We start from the raw sequence: 17,627 nt of genomic DNA, 5'->3' as shown, positions 1-17,627 counted from the left end.
TTACCTCATAAAGTTAGGAAGATCAAAGCTCATTAATAATCATGAATGAAACAGGACCAGAGAAAAAGTCCGGGTAATAGAAAGTCCGGATAATCAAAAGTCCGGATAATCGAGGTTCGACTGTACAATGCAAATCTCATCAAAGCAGCAGAACTGCTATTCATTGTTGGCTATTTGGATACCCTTAGCTTTTCCACCTTGATACTTGGAGTGAGCCTTCAAAATATTTCATCCTGCATTTTGTTAATCAAATTTGTATGCATGTGTTGCATTTTCTCTATCTTTACCGAAATGGTCTGGAATCGGTCTGTTCGTATGATCTTTACTGCTCGAGTTCCACATGGCAAGCGACGTCGATTAGAAAACCAGACTGCAGTGAAAAACACATCCTTCTACAATTCAAATACTATAAATGCTTGAGGACATATACATAAGACACTTTTACGCTAAGTGTTCGGTGAAGAAGGCTCAGTCCTTTTATTGACAACGCTCATTACCATCGATTACTCTGATCAATACTTGATAAACTTCTACACATAATATTTTTTTCTTCAACTGTGTGTAGGAACAGAGCATGATCACGAAATGCGTTTTTTTGCGATTTCATGTCCCTGAAACCTTTTAAAGAAAAATAATGTTTTTAAAGCTCAAAGAAATGTGGTCCATATGAATTTGATAACATTTTAAATTAAATTTAGCCGATTAATGAGGTTTGAGACAGAAAAAAACAGAAAACAAAAAATCCGCAGCTGTTTGTCCTTTTGGTGTGGCAAAAAAAGCCTCACATTGACACGTTGGCAGCGATGCCAATTGTGTACGATGATGGATTACTTTCGTTCACTGCGCTATTATCGAGAAGAAAAGATCACACACCGGCTGAGAAATCACAGTTGTGTGTGCTTGAAATATTACCAATTTGAAAATAAATTTTTATCCGGTATGTTATTTACATTGGTTTTATGGTCCTTACTGATTTAGCAAGTACGATGATATAAAAAAATATCACTTACCGAACGAAAAACAAAGCGAAAAGCGCGCAATTTTATAGCATTTTCAAGACCATTTTGGTAGATTTACTTTGCTTGAATTGTACCTTTTCAAATGCTACAAGTTCTGCGGGGTCTATAGAACAACTTGACTCTTTAATAAAGGATTTTCCCTCCCGTTCACGAACACATAGCCAGTGCCACTACATAAGCATGATGTCTATGACGAAGAAAGTTAAATGGCTTGTTCTGAACATCCATAACAGTAAAATGCACTATATTAGCTCATCACCAATCCTAAAATATGCAGCAGACAACCTGCCAATTCCAGGTGGAAACGATGATTTGAAATCACGTTTTACTCACTACTTTCACAGTCAAGCGCCGTGAAACCATTAACACATCAACTGCGATGTCCTCCTTCCGTGAAGACGCTTTAGCAGGTTGCTTTATTCTGACAAGAATTGTCCACACAAAGCCTCGATAACTCATATATTAAAGACAGCCAACACGCTCTACAAATTGTTCGCGACCTCAATTTCCTCGGCCAAAACAAACTTCTTTACACCATGCATATTACGTCTCTTTGCACCGTCATTCCTAATGACGAAGGCCTTCTGGCCCTTAAACATTTTTTTGATCAACGTACTGTTAGGGAACCTAAATCTGAAACACTACTACGCTTAACCGAACTAGTGCTCACACTCAATTGTTTTTCATTCGGAGACAACTTCTTCAAACAAACCAATGTTGTCGCCATGGGTACCAAAATGGGACCTAGCTATGCAAATCTTTTTGTCGGTTTTGTCGAACACCAAAATTTCAGCCAATACGACGGCTACAAACCTGAACTCTACTGTCGCTACATCGACGACTTTATCGGCGCTACCTCCTCCACCAGATAGGAGCTGACTCAATTCATAACCGCATTCAATTCTTTTCACCCGGCTCTGAAATATACCTGAGAAATTTCTGACAAGTCTTTATCCTTTTTAGACATCAAAGTTTCAATTGAAGGCAACGGTTTATGCACTAGTGTGTATTACAAAGCTTTCTTCACTATAGTAGTTGTGTGCCATGCCGATCATGGTCGGCGGATCCCTTGTCGAGCAAGTTCCGTCGTTTAAACTACTCGGCGTTCATGTTTCGGAGGATCTTACGTGGACTGTGCACATTGACTGGTTGGTGAAGAGGGCCAATCGTAGACTGTTTGCGTTGAGGCAGCTGCGTAAGTGTGGCGTTCCACCTAAAGACATCGTTGCCATATACTGTGCACTTGTAAGATCTATATCGGAGTACAGGTCAGCTGTGTTTGCTGACCTGTCAAAGTACCTGGATAACGCACTCGAAGACGTCCAGACAAGGGCTCTTTCTATTATATGGCCTGATCTTCCATACGATCATACGCTTGAAAAGGCCGCAATTCAGACCTTGTCGGCGCGCCGGGCAGCTGCATGCGAGCGGTTTATTCGTAAAATTCGCCCAGGCCATCCCTTATACCCCCATATTCATGAGCGGGTACTTCACAGCACAACGCAAATGTGTCTGCGATCAGGCAAATCTTCTCACCGCACACTTGTCAGAACTGAGCGTTTTAAAAATTTCGTTACCGTTAAGTATCAACCTGTGTAAAGTATTGTGTGTATTTATTTATTTAGGTTTCCAGCGTGTATATTTTTAAAACTGTACCAGTAATTAAGCCTTAGGCTGCAAGTGGTCCGAAATAAACTATATTATTATTATTATTATTATTATTACTATTATTATTATTATCATTATTATTACAGACTCGCATAATTACTTGTTATATTCGTCTTCGCATCCATCTCACGTTAAGAATTCCATTCCTTTTTCTCAGTTTCTAAGACTTCGCCGTTTATGTAGTGATGACTCTGATTTCCACAACAAATCAGAGTCAATGTGCCGGTTTTTCGATAGAAGTGTTTACCCAGTTTTTGTCGTTCAAGCGGGTTACCACCGCGCCCAACTTATTGATCGACATTCAGCACTACAAACGTCACAAAAGGAAGATTCCGACCGCATTCCATTCACTCTCACGTTTCACCCTCACAACCACTCAGTCAAATACATCATTATTAAAAACTTTAAATTACTTCAACTCGATCCAGAGACAAGCACTATCTTTTCGCAGCCTACGCTCATTTCATTCAAACGCGACAAAAACATAGGCAATTTGTTGGCCAGAAGTTCTTTTCAGACTGATGACATACCAGGCACTTTTAAATGCACTCGTGCACGATCTAAAACTTGTCCTTTCATTCACAACACTGATAAAATATCGGGACCCAAACGATCCATTAAGATCACCGATCCCTTCACGTGCACCTCCGCCAATGTCATCTATTGCATAACTTGCACTTATTGCAAAAAGATTTACATCGGCGAAACAGGCAGAAGACTAGCTGACCGATTTCGAGAACACCTTCGCGACTTGGAAAAGAATGACAAGGACACATCGAAGCCAGTCGCTAGACACTTTAATTTACCTAATCATTCTAAGCAACATATGGCAATCTGCGGTCTTTCCTTACACTTAGGTAGCACGGAAAGCCGTAAAACTCTTGAACAAAAGCTCATCTTTCAAACCAGCAGTCTAAATCCCACATGTAATCAACGAATGCTTTTCATTCCCCTAATTTATTCTTGTTTTTCTCGTTGCAATGTTCCCACCAATAACGTAGCTCCATTTTCTGCCTTTAAGAGCACACACAACCCACAATTCCTCTTTTCGCTCCGACGAAGGGCTAACGCTCGAAACGTCAGCTTTGGTAATCGTTACGGTGGCCAATTTACCATTTCAACTTTGTTGATATATCCAAATTATTTGATTACGACGGACGATGGAATAAATCTTGATGTAGGAGGCTCTCGATGTTGCCAGACATAGCACCACAGCAGCAATAAATCCCATCCGAGCAGCACTCGAGCTCACCGTAGTGTAACTCCATATGCCTAACATACAGCTCAGTAACCAGAAACAAAACACAATCGGTCGAACCCGCCTTAATGTCACAACAGTTCTGTACGCCAGACTCAACACCAGCACGGGTAGTCTGCCCACGCTTATTGCCGTCGATGTCAGGATGGATATTGCGGCCAAAGTAAAAACGAAAACACCTCCCAGTTGTTCGCTGTTGTATGAAAGGTTATTGTTGAGATACGCCAACTTTGATATCATGCTTACAGTAAAAAGTGGCCGTGAAATGAGACCTGTTAGAAGATCGGTAGCTGCCAACATTTTTTTTGGAGCCGCCACCAAAGGCGGAAAACAGCGATACAATTTTTCTCGCTCGTGAAAAAAATCGTTTCAGGCCTCTTAATGGTCACACTATATTTTTCCCTTGTGATAAAAATCATATGACCAATTGGATTGCTTCTCATCAAAGAGAGACCTTTTTTATCAGGTAACTTTACACTGAGTAAATATCAGTACTTATATACTGTAATAAACACTGATAATCAGAGACTGTTCGAGTGAAATTGAAACATGTCAAGTGAAGAGGATATAGCTTCAAACCCTTTATGAATGAGAACAATTTATGGATGAAACCTGAACTGGACTTACATATTCCTCTATTCGCTCCGACGAAGGGCTAACGCTCGAAATGTCAGCTTTTGCAATCGTTACGGTGGCCAATTTACCATTTCAACTTTGTTGATATATCCAAATTATTTCGTTACTCCCACCGACGCAGCCCGAAACAGTTGCTTTCGAAACTATAAGCCTTTACATATGTATGAATACAGGACTGCTTTCGGTTATCATTTTTATTATTAGTACTAGTGCTATAACTATCCTCATTATCATTATCACTATTGTTGTTATCATTTATATTATTATTATGTCGCAGAGAAATCAACTGAATGCTACATTCTAATCAGGCAGCACAGGGCGAAAACCGTAACTTGTGAGCCATGAAGTAAAAAAATAAATGTACATTAACTAATCCTAAAAAGCTTTTCCGTTGTGTCTACGGTCCTCCTTCTAACAGAAAGTCAAACTGCCACCTTGAAAGTCCGGGCAATATTCAGCGTGTCCGAGAGCACTGCCCTCTGCATCTTATTATTATTATTATTATTATTAATTATTATTATTATTATTATTATTATTATTATTATTATGTTTTTTCGAGTTGCCGAGATCGCAAGCAGAGTAGATACATGGAAAGGAATCATAGCAAAATCAATTTGGTTCAAGTCAGCCTGGGCATTTGTAAACAAGAACTTGGCCAGAATTAACGATGCAACGTAAATGCACAATCAATTACAATTGAAGAATTGTGTCTTTGTGAACAAATTCACCAACGCTAAAGGTTAAATTTTCTCTTGCTCTAGATGCATTTTGAAAGTGCTCAAGAAGCTAGAGATGCTCTTAGCATTGCGTCATGCAACTCTTAGGCTAAACTCTCCCGCGCTTTCCAAACTTCTCACGTACATCTATACCTCTATATAAGCACAGCTACAGACATGAACTAATCGTTAACAAGTCAATGGTGTCGCACTGGAAGAGATTGTCTCCTGAGGGTTAATTTGCTTCGGTACTTACGAACATCAAATCAATCGTAGGGTAACAATCTCCAGAAAATGATTCTTTCCACCCAAAGAAACTTCAGAAAGAAAGCACCCGGCTGGTAACTTTGCTTGAGAAATACACTTTTTAATTCACTCAGACAAGTATTTAAACATAAGAAGGCCAACTAGATTTCGCAACTTTCGAACTGAGTTTTAAAAGCAAGAGAAAGTTTCTACCATAAGGCATAACTAAGTTAACTACAAATAAATGAATGGACATTCGGAAAACGCACTGAGACAGGAATTCTAGATCTATACCAGAAACATTTAGAGAACATTCAGTTTGATTTTCAACAACATCTTAATGCCTTGAGTTCAGCCTTCACAATTTGTTGCACTTCTCTGATCTTCCAGACATAAAGAATGGGGTTCAGGGAAGAATTCAGATAAAGCATTGAAATTGAGACATTAAAAAGGACCACTTCAGCAATACCTAAATGCATCATTTTCCTCAATGTGAAAAGCATACCCATGACAATGTAAGGAATAAAGCAAAGGACAAATGTAAACTGAATCCATGCTATGCTAGAAACAGTCTTCTTATACCTTGCCATATTCAGTTGAGCCACATCTCGGTTTGGCTGCTGAGCTTGTTGAAAGCTGCCATGTACCTGCCGTTGATGTCGATGGAGATGGGAATAAATCCTGATGTAGCAGGTAACAGATGTTGCCAGACAAAGCACCAAAACAACGATGAATCCCATTCGGGCTGCACTCTGTGTAGTGCACCTCCATCCGCCCAATATACAGCTCATTAACCAGAAACAAAACACAATCGCTCGAACCCGCTTGACTGTGACAACATTTCTGTACGCCAGGCCCAACACCAGCGCGAGTAGTCTGTCCATGCTTATTGCCGTTGATGTCAAAATGGATATTGAGTTCAAAACATAACCTAAACCAACGCCCGCCTTATGGGTGTAATATAATAAGTTTCTGTCCACGAAAGCCAGCGCCGGAATCACATCCACAATAAAAAGTGGCTCCGAAATGAGACCTGTAATAAGATCGCTAACTGCCAGAGAAAAAAACAAAAGTTTTGTTGGAGGTAAAATTGAGGTCACTTTACGGGGAGCGACGAGGATGAAAACGTTGCTAACGGATGCAGTAATGGAGAGAAAGGCGGTCAGAGATATAATGAAGGCTGCTGCATTTGGTGTTGGTAGTGGAAATCCTTCTGGGGCCAGTGCGTTCTTATGATCTTTACTGCTCACTGTTCGACATGACAAGGTACGCCGATCAGAAGACCAGAGTGCAGAGAAAAACACATCCTTCTTCAATTTAATCTCTTGACATATTGTCGGTCGTGTCAAAAGACGCTTTTACGCGAAGTGTTAAAGGAGACTCGCCCTATTAATTAACAAAGCCCAATCACCAAATCGATGACTCTGATTAATGCATAATAAACATCTACACCTATTTCTTTTCCGTCAGTTATAAACGCTATTTCCTTTTTGAATTCATGTCCCTGGACATTTTAGAGTGAAAAAATGTTCTAAGAGCTTCAAAATAATATATTCTATATGAATTTGATGAATGTTCGAGTTATGCACAGCAGATTAATGAGGTCTGAGGCAGAGAAAACAGAAAACAGAAAAACCGCAGCTGCTTTTCCTTAGCTGTGGCAGAAAAGCCTTAAATGGACACTTAGACAGCGATGCCAATTGTCAACGATCGATCACTTTCGTTCGCTACGCTATTATTGAGAAGAAAAGAGCACAAGCAGGCTGGGAAATCACAGCTGTACGTTTTTTTTAACTTTCACCAATTTTAAAAAAAAATTGTGACCATGGATTATTTTGACATTGGTTTTACGGCCTCTACTGATTTAAAAAGCACGATGATATTAAGTAATACCAACCGTTTGAAAAACAAAACGAAAAGTGCACAAATTTCTTATATTTTCAAGACCCATCTGATAAATTTAGTATGCTTGAATTGCATGTTGTTTACTACAGTTTAGGACTAAAAAAATACATAGCTTTGTGTTGAAAATTATGTGAATTTATCCGTACGTCGTAGTGTGCACCCCTGGTATAGTTAGTCTCATTCTTAGCTAACGCGATCTTTCTCCCCCCTATTTATTCTCCCATCTATCTCATTGTCGTTGTACTGGCATAAACCCCTGCAAAGAACAACAATATTCTCATGAATATTTTTATCTAGCTGTCAGCATGGGGTTTGCTGACCTGTTGGAACTTTGGGATCACCTACACACGCTTACCGTTTTTTTTTAACTGAAGTCTGAAGACGTGACTCGGGACAATTTTCACTTCCTACCCATATGTTTTCGTGTATGAAGGTTTCAACGTCACTGACAGTTGAAAATCATAAAATAAGACACAAGTTGAGGTAGATGTCGCTTTACCCATCGATTTGATTTTGAAACTTGGATATAACACAGACATGGAAACAGAATATGACAACCGAATCTTTAATATTTTCTGACAAGATTATCTCCTTCCCAGGATTCGTGATATGTCATTAGACAAAACCTCAATCAGATGGTTGACGATGTAAGAAAACCCTATGAACTAAAAGAATACGATAGATGTGCGAGCTACCCAGAAAAATACATCCTTTAGGGTGGAGAAGTGGAATGAAGTAAGATTTGGAAAGTGCAATTTGGAAAGAGCCCAAAAAGGCTTAACTTCCTTTTATGGAAACTAGATTGCTCACGTCATAAAGAGTCACCAAGGTTACGGTCCGTAATGCCCTAAAGGTCATCAACTTAAGCTGGGATTGTTCTCCCCCTTCCCTCAGTGTCTTCGTCTTGCCACAAACTCTGCAATGAACAATACCCCCGCTGCTAACATCAGCTTGAGAAAAGATCTTAATTCATCAAAGAATGCTTCCTCCAAAGAGGTAGGCATCGCATTATATATTGCTTTCATTCTGACATTTATTTTAGTTGTCACATGAAACCTACTCACGATTATTCTTTTCGCATAAAAACTAAAAATGTTCGTAAGAAGAAGTTGTTTTTACCCGTTATTATGGCGTTTGCCGACCTTTTGTTGGGAGCTGTTGGTTTTTCAATTTACATTTATGATGTTGGTTTCTATTACCACCTAAGGACCAGCCGGATTGGCAACAATTGTCCCTACCTTTTCTTCCTGACCTTTGATACGTTTTTCTCGCGGACTTAAATTATTTTCTGCAGCCTTCACATCCTGTGAGAGATTTCAGGCCATGTCTTGGCCGTTTAAGCATCGAACATTATCATCTCGAGCATACCTGGCATATTCTAATTTGTATCATGTGAATTATCATACCATTTATCTCTGCTATTTGGACTGGATCAAACCTCTTTCTTTCTTCTAAGCACACCATGCTTGTTTGGGGTCTCTATACTTTCGTTATCGCGCTTATACTGTGTGGCTGTTACCTTGGTATTTGGAGAAAGTTTCAAAGTGGACGTGTCGCCGCCACACATCACCAAAATGGAGACTTGGAAAACAAGCGCTTGATAAAGATCTTGTTTGTATGGCCTATCTTTGCTGGCTTCGTTTCCTTTGGTGATATCAAACTTCTTGATATTTGTCTGGTTTTAGGTGGTACAATTCAAATTTTATTACATCGTAAACCTTATGGATTACTTCCACTCTTTTGTCAACCCGGTTGTTTATGCATTAAGGATTGCCAACTTTCGTTTCGGTTTGAACAAGATGTAAGGGATACCAAACTGTAAATGACCTCAGTTAGGCCTTAATGGACTTTTTTTCAGTTATGTTTTGGACACAAAATAAGACCAAAAATAACCTATTGTCAGGAATTTGCGATATAACCCTAGCATTGCTTTTACTAAAACTTTTAGAGTTATTTTAAAATAATCTTCATTGCTTTAATAATAAGTGACAAATTTAATTCGGCGTGATTCATCCACAGTTTTAAGGCTTCGAAGTGAAAGACTACAAATTGTAGTATGAATTTACAGTTGAATGATTTAAATTATCGCGACTAATGTACATGTCTGACTTGATTACGAATTAAAAAAAAATAAACGGTGCAATTTTATTTGCAATTCAATGTAAATACTTTATTTAGCAATAATTTATTCTGTGTAAATACACCTTTACACAGAATAATTAAAATCATTGTCTAAAAGCTTTTTCTGGTGACTACTCAATACGCGCATGACTGTGTGTTTTTAACTTCTCACTGCATTAGCATACTTTATTACTACAATATACATCTAGTGAATGTTTAGTCGTTATGCTAATGTATGGAGAGTTCATAAGTTTTTTTGGGGGAGCAGGGTTGGCGTAGAGGTGAGAGCGCTCGCCTTCCACCAATGTGTCCCGGGTTCGATTCCCGCACCCGGCGTCATAAGTGGATTGAGTTTGTTGGTTCTCTACTCTGCTCGAGAGATTTTTCTCCGGGTACTCCGGTTTTCCCCTCTCCATCATTTGAATTTATTTCATTTAGAAGTTTATTTGATTTACACACGACCCCACAAGCTGTTTAGCTTTGAAACACATCGTCTTTCTTTAAAGAAAGGTATTATTATTATTATTATTATTATTATTATTAACGAATATAAGAGGAGATGTGTTTCCAGTTGTTGGGAGGGAAGAAAATATACAAACAAATGGGCAATCAATGACAGGCGAAGAACTGTGTCTTTGTGAACGAAGTCGTCAATTAGTATTGGTTAGATTTGTTCTTCAGATGTATTAAGCAATCAAGCAGCTGGAGTTGTTATCGGCTTCGCCTCGAAAGACTCTTTGCATCTCTTATGCATAATTTCTGAGTACATCCATACCTCGATATACGCACAGCTAAAAGCATCATTTAATCGTCAACAAGTTAATGGCTTCCCACTAAATCATTTTCGATATATTTTAAAATCCAAATTTTCCGAAATTTTAGATCGTCACGTTAGTCACTGTTCTCTACATCATCATCTGTAAATGAAAAAGTTGAAGTGGTGGAACTACAAGTTTAATTTCATAGCTATTCAATTTAGGTTTATTATTTGCAGCCAAAGATTTATCTACTAAAATGTTTTAGTCTAGTCCTTCAATCTCCCATTTTGAAGTCGAAAAATTTAAGAAGCTAACATTTTTAGAAAGATTTACCAAATAAATTATAGCCTGGATTGCTTGCATTAATTTTAAAATAAGGTGAAGAACTCGATCTCACCCTGACTGGCAAGTGAGAAGGAAAGCATCCAACGAATCCAAGCGATGGGCTTTAAGGATATTTTCGAAGGAAGCATTATTCTGGACCAGTATATCCTAAACAGAACTTGGCCACTTTTCACAAGATTAACTTGTTTAGTGCGATTTTCATGGCAAGCGAAGTAAAGAGTAATTAGTTAAATAATTCCTTTCTGAGTCACGTTTGACCGGTTTTAGTTAAAATAATAAACTATGTAAAGGTCCCAAGAATAACAATATAAATCTCACCGTTTGACGCCAAAAGATGAAAGCATCGCTTTACAATCAGCTCTCGTCGTTGGATGCCTTGCTGTGGTGGCCACCGCGTAATTTGGACATCTGCCAACTCCTACACATTCAGTTAAGGAATCTGAGTGAGATTCACCCCCGCCCCAACGAACTAAGTTTAACTTTTTCGGTCCCCAATTACCACTATTACAATATACCATAGGATGAAGCAGAGAAACTTCAACACTGCAACAGCATTTCATGATGAGCATTTATTTGTGGATGGAACACACCAACTTTTCTCAAAACAAAAATATGTTAAATAAACAAAAAACATACAAAATAAACAAAACTCTCAGTCTAATGACAAAAACAAAACAGCTTAAGAGGCTGTTCACGAGAAAACCATGCAAACCATGCAGAAGGTGCTACAGGTTAGATCACAGTATTGGATTATATTCTGTGTGTAAGTATACTTGGGTGCACTATTTTCAAATATGTAATGATTGGGGTCCAAGCTCCTTTAGATGTCTCGGTCATCAATAATTTACGACGTGAGTGATAAATGAGAAGCCGGCGGTCTAACTGAATGATTTAACTTCGAATACACGTCTAAACCAGAAAGATTTAGGCTTTTTACTTCTCGTGATCGTGTACTAACCGAAGGACAGTTCAACGTTTTTCTGGAAGCTAGAAAAATATTGCATTTTTAAAATTATTTCTAAAATTTCTCGCAAACCTTACAACAAATCTAATATATGTTCTGTTAAGAGAATAACCTAGAGTTTTGTTGTACGCTTTCAAAAGTCTGGGTATTGTGAAATTATGGACACTTCAGCCTCGGAACTATGACAAAATATGAGCCAACACAATCGTTTTATTAAAAATTGCCAAAAAATATACGGAACAGGATACTTAATTGATCGCTCAAAAGCACAACATGACACTTGAAAAACATACCTCTGTGGCTGAGAAAGGCTAAAGGGAATAATTCTCCCGCTGTGATCCCAGTAAAAAATCTGCTGTCTTTGACGAAATGATGTTACTTCGTCGTGTAGCTCGATAAGTCATAACCTGTTTCGTTAATATTTTCCCGCTATTAGAACGATCAAAAGAAACTTTCATTTCCAAAATTGCTATTTCTTTTGCTTGATGGACGGAAAATATATATCTTTTTCGAGTGTCTTCATGCGTCTTATAGAAACTACGACTTACAAACATGTATTGATAGTGTTCTACTTACCACCATCTTTGCATCGAGCCCGCGAACCAAGAGGTGTGCGATTTTTCACTGTGTAGATTGCTTTGGCGGGAAAGCGCGAAAGTTCAGTACAGCTGTAAAAACATTTGAATTCATACACGAAGTTGCTAATCTATAATTTAGAAGATAGGGTCATATGCTGGCTTAACATTTTCTTCTATGGCTGCAAGTCCAACTTGCTCGTTTTCGAAACACTCGTCGATATCATGTGGCAATTCGAAGTACAATCGTAACATCAAAGAGTACTTGCCACTCCGTAGTTGAAGGAGAGATATAACCGGTCAACTTCAACGGTTGAAAACATCTCAAGCAAACATCAAAGGTGAATGGCAGCTGATACTTTTGAGAGCTGGGTTATTTGATGAAGATGGTGAAACGCTCACAATACGTCCCCTGCTCAGAGATATTTTTGGCACTATCTGGAATTCGAGTAGACCAGTTACAAACTGCTATCATCCACTTCATGTCCGAAACAGGGCTAAGCCTGAAAGAGGGATTTCGTTGGACATTTCCAAAGAGATTCAAGTTTACTGGGGAGTTCTTGTTTTTTAAATTCTAGGTATATATATTAGGTGCAGAAATTACATTTAGAAGAAAGAGGGAAAAGAGAAACACAAATACTTCAGGTGAGTATATATTAATCTCAAAAGTGGTTCTGTTGGTCACACGAATTCAATAATTCAGCAAAGTCTGAATTATTGAATGACGGAGTTTATCCGCTCAGCTCCTTGTCCTTGTGGTAGGGTAGATCCAGTGTTTCGCCAGTTGAATATACCTTGGAAGGAAGGTGCACCAAGCACACAGCCGGATATTACAGACAGAAGGAAAAGAGATCGTTGAAGTGGCTTTGCATTGCCTTACTCCGGGGCAAGCCATAGAATTACTTTCAGAGTTGATGAATCAGACAGAGAAAAGAGAGGGGCAGAAGAGTGCAGATACAAGTGTTAGCGAAATATCGCGACTGATTAAATTGTACGAAGAGGCCAACAGTTGGTTTACTAAAAGGCAAATCCTATCAGTATTTGTAAACGATTACGCTAAAGCTCAACTTCAGCTGTTTATTGCTGGATTAAGCATTTAGGCTGTAGATGAGGCAACAAGGAATGCCGCTAAGGTGGGGGTTGGTAAGCCAGTGACAAAGATGGAGACCACTTCACACGCAAGACTGGATTCAGGCAAAGTAGACCATTTTCTGTAATAATAATAATAATAAAGAGTATTTCTATAGCGCACATGGCGCTTGACAACAAATGAAAATAAATTATAAACAAACTACATTTACTAACCTTCACTAACAAACATTTTAAAAGGATAAGTTTTCAAAACGCTTTTAAAAATGTCAACAGAAGAACTCCGTACGTGTTGAAAGAGGCAAAGAGTTCCACAATCTAGGAGCACATACTGTAAACGATCGATCTCCATATGTTCGCATTTTTGAAGATGGCTCTACAAGGTCGCCATTACTAACAGATCGCAAAGAATAAGAGCTCCTACGATAAGTTAAAGATCAGACAAATACGACGGGGCCTTACCATTAAGAGATTTATAAACTAAAAGAAGAATCTTAAAAACAATACGATGCCTAATGGGACGCCAATGCAGATCAATTAAAGTCGGAGTAATATGATCGAACTTCCTCGTCTTACAAACTAGACGCGCAGCAGAGTTCTGAACAGATTGTAGTTTTTGCAATAAGGAACTTAGGAAGTCCATAAAGTAGAGAGTTACAATAATAGTCAACTTTAGAGGTGACAAAAGCATGAACAACCATTTCAGTGTTTTGGCGGGTCAGATACTTTCTAATTCTCGAAATATTCCTAAGATGATAAAAAGAGGACTTGCAAAAATAAAAAATATGTGATTTAAAAGACATGGTATCATCGAAGACAACGCCAAGATTGGAAGCGGCTTTCATTGGAGCAACATCAACATCCACAACACACGGAGACAGGACCGCGACGGACAGGAACGATAACTGGAATGGATAACCAATAATTCAGTCTTGTCTTGATTAAGTTTCAATTCATTGAAAACCATCCACCGGCAAATGTCATTAATACAAGCCTCGAGCTGCAGCTGCAGCTCTATATTTTATCAGCAGACCAAATTTCGTACGGAACAAAAACGCTAAAATTGTCGAATGGGGAGAAGATAGAGATTCCAAACGTGGTTAACCTGGACAGTTATTGCTTTAAGGATTGTGGACGTATACCAGCAGTACTTTCAAACCGGTTTCTTTTCCCATGGGAGGTCAACTTTCTTTAGTATTTTAAAGGTACGAATCAAAACATAATCAAGATTCAAAATCAGAAGAAGAGCAAAAGAAGAAAGAAAACTTTTAGGGTTTTTATATTCTTTTAACTCACGTAAATGGTATCACGAAGAAATCATTATATGCATTGTGTCATGTTTTTTAGTTTAAACTACTTCTTCGGCTAGCTTAACTGAAAATTACTTAAGGCAGATTCAGGTGAGGATTTCAAAGAGCAAAAGCTCTGGATGAGAAAAACAGAGAAATATGAACACGAAGAAAAAAATATAACAAAATGTCATTATATGAGCACGATCCTTCGCAGTAAAGCACTATTAGAGCAATAGTGAAAATCAGACCTGAAAAAAATTTCAGGCCTGTACGGGATTCGAACCACTGACCTCTGCTATACTAGTGCAGCGCTCTACCAATTGAGCTAACAAGCCAACTGGGAGCAGGCCATCAAATTAATTCGATATAAACCTAGTATCGCACTAGTATCGCAGAGGTCAGTGGTTCGAATCCCGTACAGGCCTGAAATTTTTTTCAGGTCTGATTTTCACTATTGCTCTAATAGTGCTTTACTGCGAAGGATCGTGCTCATATACGTCTCATAACCGCAGTTCACACATATGTTTCATATGTTTGTTGTTGTTTAAAATGTCATTATTGTATAAATTTGTGCAACATCACAAAAGCAGTCTCTCGCAGGACTTGACAACATCGCTACAGAGAGATCGCAAGTCTTCGATACACTCGAAGACGTAGTAAACAGGCCAGGGAAGTTAGGCAAGCTCAGATTAATTTTTGTCCCCGAGAGGCCTGTATCTTCCCATTTTGTTTCTATATAATGCTATTTTTCAGTGTACCTTTAACACTTAAACTGCCCAACCTTCTAGGCCGATTTAATTTTTCGAATTTTTATTTCTTCTTTAAGGTTTGTCGAGACCATTTTTTTAAAGGATATATTTTTGCAATTTTAACAAACGCCTGGCCTCTTAAAGCAATTGAGCATGTATGAGAGGCTTTATCTTAAATATCTGTAAATAAAAGAAAATGAGTGGTAAGTAATTAGTATGCCTTTTTAAAGATAAATGATCAGCCTGGGTTCACGATGTTAAAGATCGCTTGAAAGCTGGCAAAGCTGGTAAAAACTACGTTAAAACAAACTTCCAGATCCACGTTACTGAAGAAAGCCAGCGTGCTGATCATTGCCGGATATTTGCGTTTACGTCTGACCCTGAAGATCATCACTGCAAGCATGAACACACAAAATCATGTCAAAGCTGCGACAATATCCAGAATGTTCTTGATGAATTAGAACTGGTATTGTCATCAAGCGGAGACCTTCACTTTAGGTGAACGATTACTGATACCATGTTCCTACAGTCTTCCTCTTTCAAAACCACTGAGAAAACGTCGATTATGTAAACTTACTTCCTAACAAGTCGTTTTCGTCGACTTAGAAAGATTAGTAAGGTATTTAAATTGTAGTCAAAACCAAAGAAAGAAGAACTGGCTTGCTGTTGCATCTATTTATGAGCACACGCTTACGGAAATAAAGAGGAAGTCACCTGAAATTTTCGAGGCCTTTGCACGTCATGTAGTGGTAACGCTGGATGTTATCACTGTGCTCTTTTATTGCTAAGTATTCATTGGTATCGGTCAACGTACAGGTGTAACTACAAGCCGATACGACTTCAGTGAGTCAAATAGTGGCAAAGATATATGCGATCACCATATTTCTCCTTTGAAAAGTCATATACCCCAGTGCGTCAATGCAGGAAATGATGTTGAGAAGACAGAAAATATGAAGAAAGCAATAGATTCTTACTCCGGAGTTAGAATTTGCCGTGCAGCAGTTGTAAAGGTGGACACTAGCGCACAGGATCTGCATAATTCAAAGGTGGAGAAGGAAAGTTCGTTCGTTACGAAAAGCTGATGAAGAGGGGGACCAGCCAGGGAAGTATCCGATTGGAGTTCATTGAACCGTTCACATCTTCGCATGTGTCAACTGGCTTTTTGTAAAAAAATAGCAAATCCAAGGAAAACAAAAGCGAACATTATGAATTCAGTTGCTCTCAACCAGGTTGTATCAAGTTATTCAAAACGACCGCAGCTTTGCAAAACCACCAGGACTTTGGGAAGCACATTTTTCAAACTCGAAAGGATTCCATGCATGACAGTATTAAGCGTAAATGGGCTAAAGCATGCACCAACATACGGCTTTCGCATATTCCATGTAAAAAAGAACCTTGAATGATTGAGCCAAGAAGAGTGCAGAGAGTACCCCACCGCTGAGCCTGGTTGGGCCTTGAAGAAAAATAAGAAGACCGGGCGATTTTCAGAATATGTCAAAGAGTACCCCCTTAAACTGTTCTCGATGGATAAGAGAGAGGAAATAAGAGCGGCCCTGCCGTTGTTGCCTCAAACTTGAAGTCACTTCGTGGACCAGATGGCGCGTAATTGTTTTCTTTTAAAGACTGGCTCAGCGTGCAACAAGTTACATCATACTTTTCACGTCTCGCATCGGTCGCTTAGAGTGGGAAGCTTTCTTTAAAAAAGAATACTGTGTTAGTGGAAGAAGATATATTCGATGCCCTTGTTGAGAGAGGAGAACGAGAGTCCATGCGAGAGAAAATTTTTCAGGTTGTGGACTTATAGAAGGAACTTTCAGACCATTGGGAAAAAGATGGAGCGGAGCTAATAAGCCAGCTAAAGCGGAAATACCTGTTGCCAATGCTCGTTATCACGCGTGCTCTCCAAGGGCACTTCATAAGAATAGCCACATTTTTCTGAAAAATGTTTGTTAAAGACTTAAATTTCGTCCCATCTCCACACACGGGGCTCTCCTACCAATTTTCAGATCTATTTCTTTCTACGCTATGTGATATTGGAAGATGTCTTGGCTCTTAATCATTGTATACAACGAAGAGCTCTTTGTATCACCTTATAATGCTATAAAATAGATTTAAGAAAAGCTTACCTTTTGCCAGACAAAGCAAAAATACGAAATTTGTAAATGACATCAAAGCAAACCATCTTCGAAAGCATCAAGCAAAAGAACACTTTTTGTTGATTACACAAATCACTTTTTTACCGCAGGTCAGTTTCTCATTGCAGGCGCATAAGGCAATATGGCGGAT

This window comes from Stylophora pistillata, chromosome 6, assembly GCF_964205215.1.
Source record: "Stylophora pistillata chromosome 6, jaStyPist1.2, whole genome shotgun sequence".
NCBI classification, from domain to species: domain Eukaryota; kingdom Metazoa; phylum Cnidaria; class Anthozoa; order Scleractinia; family Pocilloporidae; genus Stylophora; species Stylophora pistillata.
Note: the sequence above shows the minus strand (reverse complement) of the source record.